The sequence below is a fragment of the Balaenoptera physalus genome, assembly GCF_965194825.1.
Source record: "Balaenoptera physalus genome assembly, chromosome: 13".
In the NCBI taxonomy this organism is placed as follows: Eukaryota; Metazoa; Chordata; class Mammalia; order Artiodactyla; family Balaenopteridae; genus Balaenoptera; species Balaenoptera physalus.
In genome coordinates, this window is record NC_138892.1 from 70,045,863 (window position 1) to 70,055,499 (window position 9,637).

At 43.6% G+C, this 9,637-nt stretch overlaps 1 protein-coding gene across 13 annotated transcripts in view; it reads right to left on the bottom strand.

Moving 5' to 3' along the window:
• Positions 1 to 2,798, bottom strand: part of TMEM117 (transmembrane protein 117) — a 522,112-nt gene extending 519,314 nt beyond the window's left edge. For 4 of the 13 annotated variants that reach the window (XM_082422573.1, XM_082422574.1, XM_082422575.1 and 1 more), the window contains exon 1: positions 367 to 673. The gene's annotated coding sequence lies outside the window, so the exon portion shown is untranslated. Of the gene's footprint in view, positions 1 to 366; positions 678 to 955 lie in introns of those variants that run through there. The other 9 variants (XM_082422577.1, XM_082422579.1, XM_082422578.1 and 6 more) reach the window with 5 other exon arrangements.
• Positions 2,799 to 9,637: the final 6,839 nt, after the last annotated feature.

Sequence of the window (9,637 nt, forward strand, 5' to 3'; positions counted from 1 at the left end):
TAGGAACCCCTGAAGCGAAGAAAGTTCACCGTCCGTCCTGGCGACTACCCTCACCCTCGGATCCCGGTAGTTTGAGGGTCCGCCGCCCCGAGCCCTGAGTCCTCCCCTAGCCCTCCTCCTCCTCCTCCTTTTGCTGGAAGGCAGGTGCGCGCCCCCCTCCCGGGCACTGCACGGCCCCTCGGCGCGCCGACCCCGGGAAGGGAGGAGAGGAGTCGCTGGGCAGCGGGCCGGGGGACGCGGCCGGGGCCGCAGTCGCGGGCAGGACGAGGAGGCGGCGCGGCTGCGGGCGGCCGGACCGGGAGGGCTCCGCCGCAGCGGGACCGAGCGGCGGGGGAGGCGCGCCGGGCGCCCGGGCAGCGTACTCACCAAGGGGGCCGCGCGGGCTCAGGGCGTCCGCACTCGGGAGACCCGGTGGAGCGCAGCCCTCCGCCGCGCCCGCGGCCTCGCTGGCAAGCGCGGCGAGACGGGCCGGCGGCGTCGCTGCCACCGCAGCTGTCACCGAGCTATAAATACCGGCTCGGCCCACACCCGTCGCCGCCTACGCTGGGGGCCCTCCGCAAAGTCCGCCGGCCGCGGGCCGGGCAGCGGGAGCGCGAGGGCGACAGCGCCGCGCAGACTGCGCCGGCTCCAGCTGTGCGGCAGCTTCCGCAGCTGGAGGCATGGCCTCCCGCCGCCCCCGCCTCTGCCCTCCCGCCGCCCCCGCCCCTGCCCTCCCGCTCCCTCCCCTCGGGCCCGCGCCGCGGCCCGACTCCAGCCCGCGGGTCGTGCGCCGCGGCCGAGCTGCCCGGGCCTGGCCCTCCTCTGCAGAGCCGGTGGCGGCGGCGGCGGGCGGGGGCCGACTTCGGTACCCGGAGGTGTAGTGGGTAGCGGCCGGGGGCGGCAGGGCTTCAGCCTAGCCTGTCAACAGCAGCCCCTTCTTCCCGGGGGAAATCGGCCGACTTCTTATAAAACCCACCATCCTGCGGGCAACCAATGAGGTTCCCAGGTGGAATGTCCTCTAAGAGCTGCAAACTTTCTAACGCGGTCGGGTCACAGGGCATCCTTCCTGCTTTTGTCTATTGGTGGCGTGGAGGGCTGGGGGTGGGAAGAGACAGAGCCCGCGACGATCTGAGAAGTCTGAAACTTACCTTCCAGCCTGACTTACACAAAACATATGCTACTATATTCACACATGTACACACTTTTATAAGCACAAACACATTCATACACACTTAGAAGTGAGCTGCATATGTATACACACATATATAAATGCATACATGCATTTATGCACACATATATACGGAAGCACACAGGAGCACAATTTTTAACCTTTTTGCAGCCTGAAGCTCTCAATAAACTATCATTCTGTAGTGCTTAAATGATTCCTTTGCAGCATGCAGAAGGAAGACCCTCTGACCACATTTAACAGGTTCCTTTCTTCCTGTTGTAGCGTCTTTTCCATCATATATGTGTGTGGCCTTGTTTCCATCCACACCCAATAACAACTGCTACCTCAATTTACAGGTTGCTTATAATGTATTAAAAACTGCTATCCGGCATACTGATATTCCATGCTAACAGAAGTGACCACTAGTTTGTATAGTCAAATGGAAAATGTGATAATTCATATCTACTTAACAGTAGCAAACTTAGGAGGAGAAGAGCCTCTCTCCTGGCCTGGCAGCATGATTCAGGAATAAATTGGGTAGCAACAGGGAGAGCTGAGATGTCAGCAGATTTTGAGATGGTATAGAGAGAGCCATTCCCAAGTCCTGCAGTGTAGCTAGTGTACACAGGGATCAATGGGAGTCCACTGCCATACTTCTCACTAGTTTGACATTTGTTCTACTTCTAAGAATGACCACATATATCTACATTGTAGTCACAGTTTGTGATCATCTTATGGAACTCTCAGCATAGTGAAGCTTTCACAAGTTTTCCCAGAAAGAGTTATTTCCTATGCTAGGACTTTGTACATTTTACTGTGACATTTCTTACATTTGCCGTACTTTTTTACAACTTCTTTTTCTCCCCCACTAAACAACAAGCTCTTTGAGGGCAGAGACTAAATCTTACTCACCATCGCATCCTCAATACCTAACATGATGAGTTATAGTAATGGCTCAATAAATAGCAGATTAATTCCACAGTTTAACTATTAGAGTCTACTGTGCTTTTGTAACTATAATCAGGATTATTTTACAAAAGATTATTAAACCATGTAACTAATTAACATGAGTTCCATATGCTAGATATATATTTTAACTATAGATTTACAATATTATATTACTTTCAGATGTCCAGCATAGTGATTCAGTATTTTTATAGATTATATTCCAAAGTTATTATAAGAGAATGGCTATATTTCCCTGTGCTGTACAATATATATTTGTAGCTTATTTATTTTATACATCGTAGTTTGTAGCTCTTAATTCCCTACCCAATGTTGCCCCTCCCCCCACCCCTCTCCCCACTGGTAACCAGTAGTTTTTTCTCTATATCCTTGAGACTCTGTTATATTCATCCATTTGCTTTATTTTTTAAATTCCATGTATAAGTGATAACATACAATATTTGTCTTTGTCTGACCTATTTCACTAAACATAATACCGTTCCAGGTCCACCCATGTTGTTGCAAATGGCAGAATTTTATTCTTTCTTATAGCTGAGTAGTATTCCATTTTTTTTTTAAACATCTTTATTGGAGTATAATTGCTTTACAATGGTGTGTTAGTTTCTGCTTTATAACAAAGAGAATCAGTTATACATATACATATGTTCCCATATCTCTTCCCTCTTGCATCTCCCTCCCTCCCACCCTCCCTATCCCACCCCTCTAGGTGGTCACAAAGCACCGAGCTGATCTCCCTGTGCTATGTGGCTGCTTCCCACTAGCTATCTATCTTACATTTGGTAGTGTATATATGTCTATGCCACTCTCTCACCCTGTCACATCTTACCCCTCCCCCTCCCCATATCCTCAAGTCCATTCTCTAGTAGGTCTGTGTCTTTATTCCCGTCTTGCCACTAGGTTCTTCATGACCTTTATTTTCCCTTAGATTCCATATATATGTGTTAGCATACTGTATTTGTTTTTCTCTTTCTGACTTACTTCACTCTGTATGACAGACTCTAACTCCATCCACCTCACTACAAATACCTCCATTTCATTTCTTTTTATGGCTGAGTAATATTCCATTGTATATATGTGACACATCGTCTTTATCCATTCATCCAATGATGTACACGTAGGTTGCTTCCATGTCCTGGCTATTGTAAATAGAGCTGCAATGAACATTTTGGTACATGACTCTTTTTAAATTAAGGTTTTCTCAGGGTATATGCCCAGTAGTGGGATTGCTGGGTCGTATGGTAGTTCTATTTTTAGTTTTTTAAGGAACCTCCATACTGTTCTCCATAGTGGCTGTATCAATTTACATTCCCACCAACAGTGCAAGAGTGTTCCCTTTTCTCCACACCCTCTCCAGCATTTATTGTTTCTAGATTTTTTTTTTAAGAGTATTAGTCATTTTTTATTTTTATTTATTTATTTATTTATTTATGGCTGTGTTGGGTCTTCGTTTTTCTGTGCGAGGGCTTTCTCTAGTTGTGGCAAGCGGGGGCCACTCTTCATTGCAGTGCGCGGGCCTCTCACTATCGCGGTCTCTCTTGCTGCGGAGCACAGGCTCCAGACGCGCAGGCTCAGTAGTTGTGGCTCACGGGCCCAATTGCTCCACAGCATGTGGGATCTTCCCAGACCAGGGCTCGAACCCGTGTCTCTTGCATTGGCAGGCAGACTCTCAACCACTGCGCCACCAGGGAAGCCCTAGATTTTTTGATGATGGCCATTCTGACTGGTGTGAGATGATATCTCATTGTAGTTTTGATTTGCATTTCTCTAATGATTAATGATGTTGAGCATTCTTTCATGTGTCTGTTGGCTATCTGTATATCTTCTTTGGAGAAATGTCTATTTAGGTCTTCTGCCCATTTTTGGATTGGGTTGTTTGCTTTTTTGTTATTGAGCTGCATGAGCTGCTTGTAAATCTTGGAGATTAATCCTTTGTCAGTTGCTTCATTTACAAATATTTTCTCCCATTCTGAGGGTTGTCTTTTGGTCTTGTTTATTGTTTCCTTTGCTGTGCAAAAGCTTTTCAGTTTCATTAGGTCCCTTTTGTTTATTTGTGTTTTTATTTCCATTTCTCTAGGAGCTGGGTCAAAAAGGATCTTGCTGTGATGTATGTCATAGAGTGTTCTGCCTATGTTTTCCTCTAAGAGTTTGATAGTGTCTGGCCTTACACTTAGGTCTTTAATCCATTTTGAGTTTATTTTTGTGTATGGTGTCAGGGAGTGTTCTAATTTCATACTTTTACATGTAGCTGTCCAGTTTTCCCAGCACCACTTATTGAAGAGGCTATCTTTTCTCCACTGTATATGCTTGCCTCCTTTATCAAAGATAAGGTGACCATATGTGCGTGGGTTTATCTCTGGGCTTTCTATCCTGTTCCATTGATCTATATTTCTGTTTTTGTGCCAGTACCAAACTGTCTTGATTACTGTAGCTTTGTAATATAGTCTGAAGTCAGGGAGCCTGATTCCTCCAGCTCCATTTTTCTTTCTCAAGATTGCTTTGGCTATTCGGGGTCTTTTGTGTTTCCATACAAATTGTGAAATTTTTTGTTCTAGTTCTGTGAAAAATGCCAGTGGTAGTTTGATAGGGATTGCATTGAATCTGTAGATTGCTTTGGGTAGTAGAGTCATTTTCACAATGTTGATTCTTCCAATCCAAGAACATGGTATATCTCTCCATCTATTTGTATCATCTTTAATTTCTTTCATCAGTGTCTTATAATTTTCTGCATACAGGTCTTTTGTCTCCTTAGATAGGTTTATTCCTAGATATTTTATTCTTTTTGTTGCAATGGTAAACGGGAGTGTTTTCTTAATTTCACTTTCAGATATTTCATCATTAGTGTATAGAAATGCAAGAGATTTCTGTGCATTAATTTTGTATCCTGCTACTTTACCAAATTCATTGATTAGCTCTAGTAGTTTTCTGGTAGCATCTTTAGGATTCTCTATGTATAGTATCATGTCATCTGCAAACACCATTTTATATATATATATATATATATATATATATATATATACACATATATACATATATATACACACACATACTACATCTTCTTTACCTGTTGATGGACACTTAGGTTGCTTCCATATCTTGGCTATTGTAAATAATACTGCAATGAACATTGAGGTGCATGTATCTTTTCAAATTTGTGTTTTTGTTTTCTTCAGATATACACCCAGGAGTGGGATTACTGGATCATATGGTAGTTTTATTTTTTGTTTTTTGAGGAACCTCCATAATGTTTACCATAGTGGCTACACCGATTTACATTCCCACTGACAGTGTACTAGGGTTTCCTTTTCTCCACCTCTTCACCACGTGCTATATTTTCCTTATATCTTCATTTAAAGCAAGGAATCTTCAATTAGTTAAAACTGGAAAATATTAAAGCTTCAAAAATTGTGCAGCATAATACTGAGGCCTGTGGGTTCTTAACTATCACCCCCTCCCCCAGAAAAACAAAACAAAGCAAAACAAAAGACACTTTTCCTATCCCTGAAAGACAGTGTGTACAACACATTGTATTTCAAAGGATATTGGGGTAAAAATCATTGAGCAGCTTCTCTTCTGTCTACTTGAAAGATAGAACTCACTCCACTCCATGATTGGTTGAATTACTCTGGTATCTACTAGAATGAATTTCAGTTAATCAGAACTGAAAAGTCTGGTCTCGGTTACATGGTGCTCATTACCCTACCTTTAGATCCCTGCCTTCTTAACTCATGGTCTGGCTTCCTTTAATAATAATTTTAAGAATAAACTTAACCAATGCTTACTATTTGTTCTTAATTGAGAGGTCTCAAGTTTTAAAGAATACAGTTCTCCAGGACCACTTCAAGGCAAAATATTGAAATGAGCAGGATTTTCTTCAATATCAATGCTCGCTTCTTACCACTGACCAAGAAGCTTGTGCCCTTTGCTTTGATAACCATCCACGATCTCCCGTTCACCCTTATCTAAGAACCAGACAGGAGAATAGCCTTTACACTTGATCTTTGTCACAATAACATGTAGTGATAAAAGCTTGATTTCCTGAAGGCTTACTGTGCACCAGGCCCATTTCATGTATTAAAGTGTTTAATCTCTGCAACAGACCTGTGAGATACTGCTGTTAGTTTCACTTCTATGTTTGCCTTTGAGGAAAGAGACAAGCAGAGACTGAGCAGTTCATGCAGGATCTCAGGACTAGCCAGAGTGGTGGAGTAAAGATCAGAATCCAGGCTGTGTGTCTCACCAGCCCACATTTTAACCTCTCATCTTATACTTCCTCCCTGTGTACCTCAAAAGGGATGTGGGCTTTACAGTTAGGAGGCCTGGAATAAGGAATATGGGTGTAATTCTGGTTCCATCACAACCCTAGCTGCAACCCTGAGCAAACTGCTACTATAAGATGACCGTAAGAATCCCTAGGTCTTCTTTTCTTCACCATTAAAGTGGTGAGATGTTACATCTGGATATGGACTTATGGGCCCAAGGTAGGTCTTTTGGCCTGTTCAAGGACAGATCCTATTCAGGATTTAGGCTACTGTTCTCCCTATTCTCCAGTCTCTTTCCATCCCAGTTGCCACCTACCACACAGACCTACTGGGAGTTTTAAATGCCTTAATGTGTGTAAGACACCTATAGAATGCCAAGTACACGATAGGCTCTCAATAAAGGCCATTCTTCCTTCCCATCAAACCTTAATGTTCTATGAAAACTTTCCTCCAGACCAAAATCTTTTGGTCCAGTGCACAGATGGTGACTGTTTATTCACAGAAATTAACCATTTCTCTAGTGTTGGCCAGCAGTGTTTGAAAATGGTATTATAGATAGAAGCCCCAAGAAGAAACCAAGATGGCAGAGCTGCATATCTCACACTCATCCCATCCATATTTTAACCCAGACAGCTCCGTTTCTTTTCTTTATAGCTAGTAAATTGGCCACAGTTTCAGACAATGTCAGGGCAATGGTATAAATAGTTCAAGTAGGAAACTCTAAAATGCCACTATCCAGTCTTCTGCCTACTCTACCTCCACATACAGAGTCAACCCTGCAGACAGACAGGCTTAAAATATGTCTTGTTTACATATAATTCCTTTGTACAGTCTGACCCAAGAGGGCAGAAATTAGAAGTAACCACATGATGTTCTTCTGTTTGCCTCATCTATCCCAGTAGATTAATAATACAGTTATACTATGTATTTTAAAAAAAAAGGAAAAGACAAGCTCAATATACATTTCAAAATTTGGTGAAAATTTTGATCATGACCAAACTGTATCCTCTCTAAATGGCCCCTTGAAAGCAAAAGGAAACTATAGGCGGAAGCATCAGTAGTCTGTACCAAGTCTATCAGGAAACCCTTTCATCAGTGATTTGATGTACTCCAAGCAAAATCATTTTTAACTTCCAACAGGTCAATCAAGATGATGCTTATTGCACACTCCAAATATAAACAGTATAATTCCCTTGTTTCCAAAGAGGCAAGAATAGAAATTTGAAACTGATCCATAATTTTCTTCTGGTATTTAAAGGTCAATGACTCTATTGCCAGAATTTTCCTCAGCAGACGTAATTGTAAATGTCCAGTCCCACTGTACCCAGCGTACACTGATATATTTTATAAATTTATTTATTTATTTATTTTTGGCTGCGTTGGGTCTTCGTTGCTGCGCGCGGGCTTTCTCTAGTTGCGTTGCTGTGCGTGGGCTTCTCATTGCGGTGGCTTCTTTGTTGCGGAGCGCGGGCTCTAGGCTCGCGGGCTTCAGTAGTTGTGGCTTGCGGGCTCTACAGTGCAGGCTCAGTAGTTGTGGCACACGGGCTTAGTTGCTCCGTGGCATGTGGGATCTTCCCGGACCAGGGCTCGAACCCGTGTCCCCTGCATTGGCAGGCAGATTCTTAACCACTGCGCCACCAGGCAAGTTCCTGATATATTTTAGTTAGTCCACATGTCCTGAATTTTGCTTGGGAAAAGATCATTACATGTCTACTGCTTGGAATATTAGAGCCTGTGCTCTGAAATCCTGGTTCTGCACAGATAGTGGCAATGTGATATTAAGCAAATTACTTAGTACTTGCCTCACAGTTTGTTAGAGGGATTATATAATGTGTTTTACTTTTAACATTTGGCTTCGTTCATATTAAGTTCTCCATAAATGTTCTTTTTATTATCATAATTATTTATCTCATCCCTGCCCTGCTTATATTCCCACAGAGTTTCTTTTACCAAATGACTGATTGACCTAGCCTCCATTTCAGCCTATAAATGGCCGGGCAAAGGGATTTTTCTGTACAGTTTTTAGAACAAAGGAGTCATGCAAACAAAGGGCAGACTAGCAGTCATAGCAGAAGTAGAGCTGCCACCTACTTGGTGGCCACATCAGCCCTGACCCACACCCGCCCTGAAGAGTCTGCGTAAATGCAACAATTCCTTCAAAGAACCATTTCTGTTATGATGACAGAGAGGGGCAATTGTTTCACTGGCCACTCCCTTCAGCTCTTTTTACTGCCTCTTCTTGCTCTCTCCTCTGCCTCTCATCCACTCTGGCAAATACAAGAGACCCTAAGAACTGACCAGTGCCTCACTCCCAAGAAGCAGCCCTTGACTGAGATTGGGGATGACTGCATCCACAGGAATGCGACTGCTGGTTTTAAATGGCAAATTTGTCTTTCGGCAGTTTTGAGCTGACCTTCGCTTTCTTCCTGCTTGATTTCTCCTAAAACAAATGGTCGTTTTTTTTTTCTTCTTCAGGCTGTTTCCAACAGACCCATTTAGACAGGTTTCATAGACCTAGCCCAAGGGGGAGACGCTTGATTTGAGAGCCTTCAAAACTCTTTTTTTTTTTTATTAATTTATTAATTTATTTTTATTTATGGCTGTGTTGGGTCTTCGTTTCTGTGCGAGGGCTTTCTCTAGTTGCAGCAAGCGGGGGCCACGCTTCATCGCGGTGCGCGGGCCTCTCACTATCACGGCCTCTCTTGTTGCGGAGCACAGGCTCCAGACGCGCAGGCTCAGTAGTTGTGGCTCACGGGCCTAGTTGCTCCGCGGCATGTGGGATCTTCCCAGACCAGGGCTCGAACCCGTGTCCCCTGCATTGGCAGGCAGATTCCCAACCACTGCGCCACCAGGGAAGCCCCAAAACTCTTGATTTCATATAAAGTACCAAATATACCACCCAATCTATAAACATATCCAAAGCAGCTAGTCCATCAAAGCACTGCAAGGTGCTGAGGTTTCAAAGACAAACACAGCATGTCTGTTTCTTCAGGAAACTCATGATCTAAATGAGCAGACAAGAGATGGATTATAATCACCATAAACAGTAATAAAAGGTGACGTGTGATCAAGGCCAAATGCATTTTACTGACCATAAGAGCTATAGAAATTTGAAATGGAGAAAAAAAATCCAAAAAACTACCCTTAGTAATTGCTGTATTAACCAAATGGAAGAAGGTGCTTGAAGCAAACGTTAAAGGATAAGGAGAATTTAGATAAGCAGAAAAGGGAGAAAGAAGAAATTCCAGGCAAAGGGGAGCAGCAC